At 41.1% G+C, this 13,721-nt stretch overlaps 1 protein-coding gene across 3 annotated transcripts in view; it reads right to left on the bottom strand.

Annotated features, from left to right (window-relative positions):
• HTR7 (5-hydroxytryptamine receptor 7) overlaps nt 1-13,721 on the bottom strand; it is an 80,011-nt gene that overhangs the window by 36,862 nt on the left and 29,428 nt on the right. The gene's annotated exons all lie outside the window — the stretch shown is intronic.

Here is a 13,721-nt window from a genome sequence, read left to right as displayed (position 1 = left end):
ACAGAACGCAGCAACCCATCAAGCCCTCCAGCCCCATGGCACCACCTCCCAGGAGAGTCCAAGAGCAGTCTAAGCAGCCCAGGAACCGTACCTGCCCCTGGAGTGTCCTTTCTCACCTAAATTCACGTGACCACACGGATGGGGCCATTTCACACCGCCTGGCTTCCATCTTAACTACTGCGCATTCCAGGCCTTTCTGGGGAGCAAACTTCCCCAGCACATACGCCCAGGTTTGTCTCTGAGCTGAATAACCTGCGTTTTCATTTAAAAAAAAAATACATAATTTAGAAGAGCAGATGGGTTAACACCTGACCTTTGCCCAGCATTTGCCCACACATTCCACAGGTAGGATAACCTGCATGGGGGCATTGAGGAAATGCCACCTGGCCAGGGGCAAGCCTCGGCTAAGGATGGTTCACCCACTCCGTCAGCAGGAAAGCGCTTGTGGTACCTGCCTGCTCCCAGGTACCTGTCCTGTTTGTCTCTGCAGGTCACATGTTCTTTTGGGAACTTTGAAGCTAATGAGGCATCTGTCTGTTCCTGACATTGGGGTACGTAACACAGAAATAGGCTAAGAAATGCTTAAGCAGATGGAAAAGTGATGAGACAAGGCAAGAGTGAGAAACCCTGATAGAGTTTAACTTCTCTTATTCTTGGTCATTACCTGAACTTTATTTTTAAACTACAAAGCCTTGGAATTCATGAATAATACAGGAAATCTGTAAAATGCCACTTTTCTGGAATAAGCAGGACATTAAAATGCAAATTGCAGTTCCACACACAGCTGTACTCAGATGTGACAAATTAAGCTCTTCTTATTCCTAGTCTTGACATTTGCCTTCAAGATGTTGTTCAATGTAGACAGAAAAAGCAAGGGAGAAGCAGGCAAGAGGAGTGGCTATAACAGTCCCCCGGAGATCCCCCCCATCAGGTGCCCCCAGGAGGTGAAAGGTCACCATAGGAGCTCTCCTTCCCCTCCAGCAGAACACCCGGGAAAACCACCTTCTGCATCATTGCATTTTCTCAGGAAGATCTTCTTATAAAAATGGCATTATTTCTTTTTAATTTAATTTAATTATTTTCCATCACCATTTATCCCCCCTTTACCCTCTTCCACCTCCACCCACCCACCTCCCCTAAAAATGGCATTCTTTCATGAAAAATCTGCGTCTTTAGAATGAGCAGGACAGAAATCTAAAAGAAACTGATTAAATTAGGAAGCTTATGAGTCCCTGTTAGTAGGTCCACACTTTACACACTCGGCTAGATTCACAAAGTCCATCCTCAAACCTACACTTATGATTCAACATATTTATTCAGGAGGAGTGCCTGGCACACTTAGGATCCACCAGTAAATAATGCAGGTGAAGCACGCCACCTTCACTGCCTTTACTGGGCATCTGTGCCAGCAGTTGGGGGTAGGGATACAAAGCCAATCTATATACCAGCTGCAGAGCTAAGTGCTTTGCATAGTTAGCTCACATAATCCCTTCTGAGGGAAGCACTTTTATTACTCACATTTTCCAGCACAGAGAGGTTAAGTAATGTAGCTGGTACACTGGCAGTGGACAAGCTGGGATTTGAACCCAGTACTCTGGCTCCAGCATCAGCATGCTCACCACTGCATTAGATTGCCTCTCTCTTAAGGCCTCTTCCACTTGATGCCTCGCTATTTGTGTACAGCAATGAGGGTACCCTCCCAAGGGCAGGGACTACACCCTGGTTCTCTTCAGAACCCACCACTCACAACCCCTGGGGAGTTTGATTCACGGATACTTCATAATATTTATTGAATAAATAATTCACCTTTTTAAAAAATACATATATTTTTTATTGCTTTCAGAAAGGAAGGGAGAGGGAGTGAGAGAGATAGAAATATCTATGATGAGAGTCATGCCTCCTGCATGCCCCCTACCAGGGCCCTAGCCCGCAACCCAGGCGTGTGCCCTTGACTGCAATCAAACCTGGGACCCTTCAGTCCACAGGCCGATGCTCTATCCACTGAGCAAAACCAGCTAGGGCAAATAATTCACCTTTTATTGCAAAATTACCCTGGGCTGGATCTGCAACAGCAAATATTAGCACCATCTAGTGGATAGAGGCCTGGCATAGGAATGACTACCATCAGCCAGTGGTTGATAGCACACAGGCAGCCTGAGATTACAGCAATTATCTGGGTAATTCAGGCACATGTCTCCACATACGTGCTTTGTCATAATTCTACAGACCTCTGACACATGATCTCATAACCGAAGCTAGTCACCTAGTATATAAAGTTTGCAATATTACAAACCTCAAACAGATCAAGCTCCTAGATATTCTTAATAACAAAGCAAAATGTTTCAAGCAGAACTCTTCTGGAAAATCCATGATCATGGCCACAACAGGGAAGATCTCACATTCGTACAGGGAAGACCTACGTATATGTATCTACAAATAACTGCACCAGTCTTGTGAAAGCAGATCACCTGGACATCAAGAATTAGATTGAGTCCAGACATAAAGCCTGAAAGAAAATGATTGCTCCTGATCTCCACTTCCACATTCTATTACTAAACATTAGTTAGCTGTGAGATCAGCGTACTAGTATGAGATAGAAATACAAGCTCTATCTATACTTGTTTAAAGCAAAACAAACTGAGTTAACTTTTTTTTTAAAGACCTTATCAAAAACTAATAGAAAAAATAAGAGTAGTTTATTCCAGCTCGTCACTGTCGGTTGCTTTTCTCCTTTGACATAACATAAAGAGACAAGAGGTAGATGCAAAGTGCAAGGAAACACAGTAATAGGCCAGAAAGAGTCTGCACTTCTAGTCCTTAACATCCTAACCTGGCAAACTCCTGTTCATTCTTCAAGACCTTGCTCAGGTGTTGCCTCAACTGTGAAATTCTTCATCTCTGTGCCCCAGCTACTTACTCCCATTATTGAGAGCGTGTAGCACTTGTTAAGTAACTCTAACAGGCGTCCTCAAACTACGGCCCGCGGGCCACATGCGGCCCACCGAGGACATTTATCCGGCCCACCGGGTGCCGCTGCCTGTCCTGCTTAGCAGCCAACTCGTCCCGGGCCCGCAGTGCGTATAGGAATTTGTTCATAGTTTTTTTTTTAAACTATAGTCCGGCCCTCCAACGGTCTGAGGGACAGTGAACTGGCCCCCTGTTTAAAAAGTTTGAGGACCCCTATGATATAATGATATTTTACAGTTAGGCACTGACTTGTCCTGCTCCTCCAGAGACGCGGGTCTTTCTTATGAAGTTTCTCAGCATAGCTGCCAGCGAAATGGCTACTGAAACCAAAAGTAAATAATGATCATTTGAAACAAATATCATTTCCTTCTTCCAAAGCTGTACTTGGTATTGCTAAACAACAAAAAGCTCTTAAAAAGTAGCATAAAGACCCAGCAATTCTTAGAGCCATTGCTTTGCCTCTTCCTTTTGTGATTTATTTTTCCTATTTGGTCTTCCAAAACTAGTCCTCCCGGGCTATAAAATCAACAATCATTGAAATGTAAAGTAGAAAAAATAACCAAGGGCTTTGGTTTTCGATGCTATTTCCATCTGTTCTGCCCACGGTAAAACTGTCAGGAGGGATGCCCCATATACATCAGTACATCCGCCTGAACTGAGAAAACATGCGGAAAGGCTCACTGGGAACATCAAACCCACTTTATAAATCCAAGTGCCCAGACAGGATCTGTTTCTTTAAATGCTGTTGGCAAATGTACTGAATGTACTGCTGAAGGTTAATAGACAATTAAGAATCACTGTAGTTCCATGAAAATGATAAATCAGACAGAAAGATCAGCCTTGCATGGCTGCATAAGATCAGCTACACTTCACAACGAAAATAAATCACTAGAGAAAGCACCATACTTGTTAAATGCAACTGTTGTCATAGTGTAATGGTCACAGAGCCAAAATTCAAATTTATGCCAAGTAAAAACTGGACAACCTTAAACATGTAACTTAATCTCTTTATGTCTCAGTTTTCTTGTCTTTAAAATGGGAATAATAACAGTACACGCTTGGGTTTATTATGAGCACTTACAGAGCATCTGGCATATAGTAAATATTTAATAACTATTAACAGTTACTATTCTTTCTCTTTATTTAGTCATTTTGTTATCTAGTACACACACTAGATATTGTGCTGGAGACTTTCACACACATCATCACAGTTCCCATGCAGGAAACGAAAGAGTCTGACACAATGAACATTTCTCTTTTCTTAACATTTTTAATTGATTTTTTTAGAGAGAGAGGAAGGGAGAGGGACAGAAAGAGAGAAGCATTGCTGTGAGAGCGCAACATCAATCAGCTGTCCTCCCCACATGGAATCGAGCTGCAACTCAGGCATGTACCCTGACCAGGAACCGAACTGGCAACCTCTCAGTACACAGGACGACACCCAACCAACTGAGCCACACTGGCCAGGGCCACAGTGAACATTTCTGATGTCAGCAATCCTTTTATCCTAATACAGGGTAGTCAACTGTGCTTCCAGGGCTCTGCAAACATTTGATTCAAATGTCATTGTTAATATATATGAATCGTTTTTAAAACCGTAATGTAAAGCATCGCCCACACTCATTTGTATTCTCTATCAAAATTTAACACAAAGGAGACACCTTCCAGAAAACAAAACAATTTGTGCTGCCTGGTTGACTCTGTTTCTTTCTGAAACCCTCATAATAAAGCTTCTTTGAGAACATATGTGAACTTCTTGGGACTGTAACACTGATTAAGAAGACTGCAGGCTTCTTGTGTCTGCTTTAAATTCAGACCTACACAAGTCTACTCACATAAAATCGTACAAGCAAATATAATGCTACAACATATGTGTGTTTTCCACTCAATTAAATGACAAGATACACTCATGTGGTATATTCTGCCAAACAGTGACAAGTTAAAATGGCTCAAGCACCTATTAATTGACTCTTTAAAATGAAACTTAACAAGTAATAACTGCACGCACTTGTTTCTTGCTGCAATGTTCATTTGAAACAGGTATTTTCCACTCGTTTCAGCCACTGTATCAGCTAAATTGGAGAAAGCTACTTAAAAACACTGGCATCTGCAACTACTGATCCATGTGAATCAGATTTTCTTGATACCATGAAAAGACAGAGTGTGTGTGTATATATATATATATATATATATATATATATATATATATATATGTATATATATATGAGAGAGAGAGATACAGAGTAAAAGAGGCAGATGCTTAAGTTGGTGAGACTGGAACTATCTTCCATAAACAAAAATTTCATTAGAAGTTTATTAAATCAACTCATTGTTCTTTTGGATGACCTTATAATAATCAAATGTCAAATTTGAGCTAATAAATTTATACTAATAAAATACCTCCTTTAATCTAGTCTACATATATGAATCCTACATGATATTTCACTTAAAAGGAGGGGTGGCAGAAAACGTTCTTCAAAGCCATTCTCTTCAGTGAGCAATTACCACAGGCCAGAAACTATTATGGTTCCAGGTGTAACACAAAGAAAAATATCACCAAGAACCTGTCCCCAAGAAGGTTTAAATTTAGAGAAGACAGACATTTGCATATTTAGAATAAGGCAATATGAGAAAAGGGACTCAAAATGTATGTGTGCGCACACGCGGATGTGAGCACTAGATACATAATACCCAAAAGAGTGAAGAGTTAGACTAGGGCAGTGGTCGGCAAACGGTTTGCCGCTCTGTTGACTAATGAGTTTGCCGACCACTGGACTAGGGGATAATGAATTTCAGCCATGAAGTTAAAAGCGGGCTATATAAATAATAGATATTTAAGTCACATACTGAGTACTCAATAGAATTCAATAGAAGAATTAAATTTAAAATGCCAAGGAGAGATTCAGAGGTAGGAGATTCAGGAAATGCTCAAGAAAGGTGAGTTGTCTGAGTGTATGTGTATACATTTTTGTACACATGCACTGAAGGGGGAAGAGGAAAAAGGAGTACAAGGTGAGATAAGGCCAGCCTAAATTAGAGTATGTCATAACCCCTAAAATTACACAAAGAACAAAGATGTACATTTTGTATTTATTCTATGTCTAAGGAGCCCAAAGAGAAAAATGTTTAAAGTTAACTGTCGATATTCCCTTCCAGTTTCTTCTTTCAATTCCAGATACCATTATAATTTCCATAAGCTTGATAATCCTCCTCGTTCTTGAACTTTCCTAACAATTTCTCACAAACGTAAAAATTATTCCAGTATTTGACAGGAGTTTTGGTTCTTCAATTTTTATTTTTTTTATTGATTTGAGAGAGAGAGAGAGAGACATCAACTTGTTGCTTCACTTATTGATGCTTCTTGTATGTGGCCTGACCGGAGATAGGACAAGCAACCTTTGTGTATCAGGATGACACTTTAACCAACTGAGCTACGTGACCAGGATAGTTCTTCAAATTTGAAACATCTGGTCACAGCTGCTTTCTCTACTTCTTTAGTATCTACCTGGGGAACCTCCAAATCCATTTTCAGCATAGGTTACAGATACCATGGAATTAAACTCAAACTCCTCATTTTCTAAGGCATCTATGACCCATAAAGTCATGGATGACTCTGTTGAAAGGAAGAAATGAAACAGAATGTGAAACCATTCTTTAAATCAAAAACCACAACAAATTTTGTTCTTAAGCGTCATCCTGGGTACAATGGGGGATTAATAATAAGACAACACCAAGTTCCTGGTTCTAGGACTTCAATGTCTAATGGAGGAGATAAAGCTATCAAGTCTGTAAACAGAAGGAGATTTCTTTTTCTTTTTATTTTTTGGCTATTGCTGTACCAGATGGAAATAATGATAATTATTGGTTTACTAGAGGCCCGGTGCATGAAATTTGTGCACGGGGGGGGGGGGGGGGTGGTAGGGGCTGTCCCTCAGCCCAGCCTGCTCCCTCTCCAATCTGGGACCCCTTGAGGGATGTCCAACCGCCCGTTTAGGCCCAATCCCACCGGGATCGGGCCTAAACGGGCGGTTGGACATCCCTCTCACAATCCAGGACTGCTGGCTCCTAACTGCTTGCTTGCCTGCCTTCCTAATTGCCCCTAACTGCTTCTGCTTGTCAGCCTGATCACCACCTAACCACTCCCCTGACAGCTTGATTGATGCCTAACTGCTCCCCTGCCAGCCAGATTGCCCCTAACTACCCTCCCCTGCAGGCCTGGTCACCCCTAACTGCCCTCCCCTACTGGCCTGGTCCCCCCCAACTTCCCTCCCCCGCAGGCCTGGTCCCCCCCAACTGCCCTTCCCTACCAACCCGGTCACCCCTAACTGCCCTCTCCTGCCAGCCTCATTGCCCCTAACTGCTCTCCCCTGCTGGTCTGGTCACTCTAACTGCCCTCCACTGTAGGCCTAGGTCCCCCCCAACTGCCCTCCCCTGCAGGCCTGGTCCCCCCCAACTGCTCTCCCCTGCAGGCCTGGGTCCCCTCCCCCAACTGCCCTTCCCTGCAGTCCCAGTTGCCCGCAACTTCCCTCCTCTGCCAGCCTGGTCACCCCTAACTGCCCTTCCCTGCAGGCTTGATTGCCCCCACCTGCCCTCCCTTGCAGGCCTGGGTTCCCCCCAACTGCCCTCCCCTGCTGGCCATCTTGTGGTGGCCATCTTGTGTCCACATGGGGGAAGGATCTTTGACCACATGGGGGCAGCCATCTTGTGTGTTGGAGTGACAGTCAATTTGCATACTACTCTTTTATTAGATAGGATAACACATTATCAACATTGCTTCATGCATAGCCCTCTATTTATTTTATTTATCTTTAAAAATAATAGAGTGAACACTATGAACATACCATTCATGCCAATAACCGGAATGCTGACAATCATATCTAGCCATGGGTGCCTTCCTCATCCCTTTCTCTGCCTTCCCTCACACAGGAAGAAAAACCCACGTCTATGATATAAGGGAAGGCTCACTGGAGTTGAGCAGAGTTGAGCCAAGGATGATCAGTAGCATTTAAGTAGATGGAAAGAATATCCAAATGGGAATAAAAGTTGAACAAAATTCAAACATAAAAAACTATAAGGCACTTGAAATATCAGGGGACCACTTTGTAAAGTATATGATTGTCTAATCACTAAGCTGTATACCTAAAACTAACATAAAATAACAGTGCATGTAAACTATAATCGAAAAATAAAAGCAACAACAAAAAATAACTTCAAGGCAGGTTTGGGGAGGGAGTAGAGGGAATAAAAAGATCAATTCAGCTGGAATAATAATTTGTGTAAGGGCTTAATGAGAGAAAACAAAAGATACAACTATGGGTAGAGAACTCTAAATGCCACCAAGTGTGTCTTAAGCTTATTCTGAAAACAATAAGGAGACTTTCAACAGGGAAATGAGTGATCAAGATGGTGCTTGGGGAAAATCAGCAGGATAGAAATAGGCAAAATAGATCAAAGGTAAGAAAACCAAAATCAGAAAGTTCAGTTCAAAGTAGTATAAGAAAATGTCACTGAAAATGACATGTGGCCAAAATTTCAGTAGCAGCCACTCCCTGCTTTTCACAAAAATACCTACCCCTCACAAATAACAAAGACAAAATCTTATAAAGTCACTTAAGTGAATAATGTATTTACAAGGACCCTCAGATTATCTTTAAAAATATTCAACAAGAGAGAGAATCCAAGATGGCAGCATAGGTAAACACCTAAACTGCTGCCTCGCACAACAATTTCAAAACTACAACTAAAAGACAAAACGTTTATCACCCAGAACCACGGGAAAGCTGGCTGAGTGGAAGTTCTACAACTAGAAGGAAAGAGCAAACAGCATTGAGAGGTGCACAAGCGCTGAAAAGCTGAGGTACGGGGGCGCATGAATCGGGCTGGCAACGGGTGACTGGGAGCGCTGCTTTTTCAGCCTGAAGGGAGATAAGCTCCCGATTACTCCGAACTCCAGTTTCTGGGGAGACCCGGGGGACCCAAACTCCTACGGGGAGGAGCTGGACTGTCTGCCATGGGGTCGGAAAGTGAGGGAGGCTTGCTTGCAGGGCTGCGCGCAGGAATAATTATTTACTGCACTGGGGCCCGGGACGCTGGGACGCGGTCAGAGACGCAGAGCCGGCTAATTGGCAGCCATCGCTGTTTGCCACGCCCTAGCCTAGTAACGCCCTGAGACCCCGCCCTGCACAACCTACAAACCCACCCAAGCTCCAAGCAGCAGCTTTAGCATATGAATGACCTGCCCTATCACAGCTTAACCTAGCAAACTTGCAGCCCAGGTCAGACAGCTCCAAAACCTCCAAACCCCAAGCAAAGAGGAGAAAACTGTAGTTCTCGCTGTAGGGCCTGCTGGGTGGCCTCAGACCTGCACCCCATTAGAGATCCAGAAGCCAGTGTACCTAGTGGTCAGTGTGAGACACCAGATTTCAACTCCTCACATCCATAAGTGACACATTCAAGAGGCAGACTCAGTGAGCACCAAAGCCCCACTGAAACAAGTCCTGCACCTAAGTGTGTCTCCAGCGCAGCAGTTCTTCCATTATAGACACAGCGGGTCCTCACAGCCAATTGGCTGGCAGGTCAATTCCTCCCAGTGTACCAACAGCAATCAAGGCTTAACTACACCAAGACTTTGCACTCAGCCCACAAAGGGGTGTACCAAAGGCATCCACCTCAGGTGATTGGGGAGGCTGAGCTACTGGCCCCTATAGGTCACCTACCACACAAAGCCACTCCATCAACACAGGGAAGCAGCAAAACGCGGAGACGAAGAAACATGTCACGAATGAAAGATATGGAGGAAAGCAAACTACTGGATGACATAGAGTTCAGAACCACATTTATAAGGTTACTCAAGAATCTTCTAAAAACCGCTGAGGAACTTAGTGAGACCTTTAAGGATCTTAATGAGAATGCCAAAAAAATGGAAAAGGACCAGTCAGAAATTAAGCATACACTGTCTGAAATAAAGAAAATACAGAAACTCCACTGTAGATCAATGTACCCCAAGAATCAAACCAAAGATCTGAAACATGAGGAAACAAAAAACACCCAACCAGAAAAACAAAAAGAAAAAAGAATCCAAAAATATGAAGATAGTGTAAGGAGCCACTGGGACAACTTTAAGCGTACCAACATCTGAATTTTGGGGGTGCCAGAAGAAGAGAGAGAGCAAAATATTGAAAACCTATTAGAAGAAATAATGACAGAAAACTTTCCCTACCTGGTGAAAGAAATAGACTTACAAGTTCAGGAGTGCACAGAACCCCATACAAGAGGAATCCAAAGAGGACCACACCAAGACACATCATAATTAAAATGCCAAGGGCAAAAGACAAAAAGAGAATCTTGAAAGCAGCAAGAGAAAAACGGTTAGTTACCTACAAGGGAGCACCCATACGACTGTCAGCTGATTTCTCGGCAGAAACTATGCAGGCCAGAAGGGAGTGGCAAGAAATATTCAAAGTGATGAACAGCAAGAACCTACAACCAAGATTACTCTACCCAGCAAAGCTATCATTCAGAGTTGAAGGTCAGATAAAGAGCTTCACAGACAAGAAAAAGCTAAAGGAGTTCATCACCACCAAACCAGGATTACATGAAATGCTGAAGGGTATTCTTTAAGAAGAGGAAGAAGAAGAAAAAGGTAAAGATAAAAATTATGAACAACAAAATGACATCAAATACATACCTACCAACAAGTGAATCTAAAAATCAAGTGAATAAAAAATCTGAAGAACAGAATGGACTGGTGAATATAATAGAATCAGGGATATAGAAAGGGAGTGGTGGACTGACAATTCTCAGGGGGAAGGGGGTGTGAGGGGTGCGGGAAGAGATTGGACAAAAAATCATACACCTATGGATGAAGACAGTGGCGGGGGGTAAGGGCATGGGGTGGGGTGGGGAATCAGGTGGAGGGGAGCTATGGGGGCAAAAAAAGAGGAACACCTGTAATAATCTGAACAATAAAGATTTATTTAAAAAAAATTTTTAAAAATAAAAATATTCAACAAGATATAGCTTAAAATAAATAGTCTGTTAAAATCACAGAGAGTTGAAGGATAAACAGATTCATTGGGCAAACACTAATTTTTTATTAAAGTACAGATGGCCATATTAATTTCAGGTAGCGTGTATAAGTCAGCTGCCTTGAAATGTCTATGGGAAAATAAAAATTTCCCAAACTGACCCCAAAACAAATAGACAATGTAAACAGACCAATAATAAAGAAGGAAACTGGAAGATTAAGGGGAAAAATGGGTTCCAGAACCAGATGTTCTAATATAGTCAAAAAGATTCTTTGAAGATCCACCATTTTAATGGTACTTATCTCTACATGATAAAATTAATAATTTTAATTTTTAATACTTTTTAATACATCTCAAATTGAGCGTAGAATTCTTATAATCAAATAAAAGTTATTTCTAAGTCAGTAAAATGAAGATGAATACAAAAGACAATTCATAAAAGAAGAAATACAAGACCAGTCAAAATGAAGTTGGACATCTCTAATAAAAAATACAAACCAAAATGGGATACTATTATTGTTTCTTAAACTGTCAAAGTTTTAAAAAAGTTTTTAATGCAACTATCCAATGTTGGCAAGAATGCAATGAAACAGATACTCTCACATACACTTGGTATAGAAACATAAATCTGTATAATCTTCCTGAAGAAAGTGGCAATCTGTGCCATAAATATTAAAAATACACAAACTTATAATTTCCACATATAAGAAATTATCCTGAGAAAATAATCAGAGCAGCAAATAAGTATTTTCGTTGTATTCTTAGTAACAGTCAAAAACTAGAAACAACCTGAATATCAACATCTAGAGAAATTACTAAGTAAATTATGGTAGACAATTAGGCTGAAAGTCACCAAAGTCATAATTTTGAAAAATGACTTAATGGTGTGGCAATTGCTCCCAACATAATTTTTAGTGAAAAACAGAAAGATATAAATTTTATCTACATTGGAAATATAAAATGATACAGCTGCTGTGGAAAAAAAAATATGCTGGTTTCTCAAAAAAATAAAAACAGAATTAGCATATGACCCAGCAATTCCATTTCTGGATATATACACAAAAGGACAGAAAGCAAAGTCTCAAAGAGAAATGTATACACCCATGCTCACTGCACCATTATTCACAATAGCCAAAAGGTGGAAGTGACCAAGTATCCATCGAAAGATGAGTGAATAAGCAAGATGTGGTGGATCTATACAATGGAATACTATTCAGCCTTAAAAGGAAAGGAAGTTCTGACACATGGATGAACCTTGAGAACATTATGGTAAGTGGGAAAAAGGCAAAAATGATGTATAATCTCCACTTATACAAGGTACCTAGAGTAGTCTAATTCATAGAGAAAGAAAATAGAATGATGGTCACCAGAGGCTGTTGGGAGAGGAGACTGGGGAGTTGTTTCATGGGTATAGAGTATCAATTTTGCAAGATAAAAAGTGTTCTGGAGATTGGTTACACAGCAATGTGAATATATTTAACACTACTGAACTGTACTTGAAAATAGTTACGATTGTAAATATATTATGTGTATTTCACCACAATTTTTAAATCTGAAAAAAAACACTAAGTATAAACCACTTTTGAAAGACATTTATATGTAAGAGAAAAAAATGATCACCTCCCTCTACCATCTCCACTACCTCTATCTTCTAAGGAGAACAATGATATGAGCACAAAGGTTTAAGTAATAAAAGCCATCAGATATCAGAAGACTAGGGAAGAACTAGGAGGAAGACTAGAGAAGAACCAGGAGGAAGATGACAGGAGCTAGCAAGATGGGAGTCCGCCAAAGGGAGAGGAAGATTAAAAAAGAAGCCCCAAACTCCGTTGCCAAACAAAATTTGCAATATTTTATAAGTTGCTTATAAATACTTACATGTAAATAGATATAGGGTGGGTGGCAGCTGAGTTCTGGGTTGTATAAGAAATGTCTCAGAAAAAAGACTGGAAGGATATACTCTAAAATGTCAATGTTGGTTATTTCTAGATAGTGGTGATCTTTTTTATGTGTACTAGTATTCACTTATGTATTTTCTAAATTTTCTACCAGCATGTGACAATTTATTTGTCAGTTGTGGTTTTGGAGAGCAGTGAACAGAGTAGTGGTCATGGAAATGAAAAGGAAGGTAATGAAGAGATACTGCCTTATCAAAGACGAATCTACAGGATTTAGAAGCAGGACCAGTGAGGGACTTTATTCTTTTGTAGTTCATTCATTCGTTGATTCACTGATGTCACACATGTATAGAGACTCAAAGGAACCAAATGAAGAAGACCCAGTCCTTGCCCTCAAGAAGCCATCAGTCTAACAGCCTCATTAACAGCTCACCATGAAACCACGTGAGAAGCACAAGAAGGCTGCATACTAAAGATACATTATAAGAACTAGAAATCTTGTTAAAGTACTCACTGGAAACTGAGATGGAAAAAAATGTTTTGAATTAGTATAAAGCAAAAGACAGAAGCAAGATACTGTTACAGCCTGGCTGGTTTGGCTCAGTGGTTGAGTGTGGACCTATGAACCAGGAGGTCAAGTTTTGATTCCCGGTCAGGGCACATGCCTAGGGTGCAAGCTTGATCCCCAATAGGAGGCATACAGGAGGCAGTCAATCAATGATTCTCTCTTATCATTGATGTTTCTATCTCGTTCTCTCTCCCTCTCCCTTCCTCTCTGGAATCAATAAAAATATATTTTTTTAAAAAGATACTGTCACAACTATCAGAA

The sequence above is a fragment of the Plecotus auritus genome (genome assembly GCF_963455305.1).
Source record: "Plecotus auritus genome assembly, chromosome: 9".
Lineage (NCBI taxonomy): Eukaryota > Metazoa > Chordata > Mammalia > Chiroptera > Vespertilionidae > Plecotus > Plecotus auritus.
Note: the sequence above shows the minus strand (reverse complement) of the source record. Positions and strands in the feature narration are given on the sequence as shown.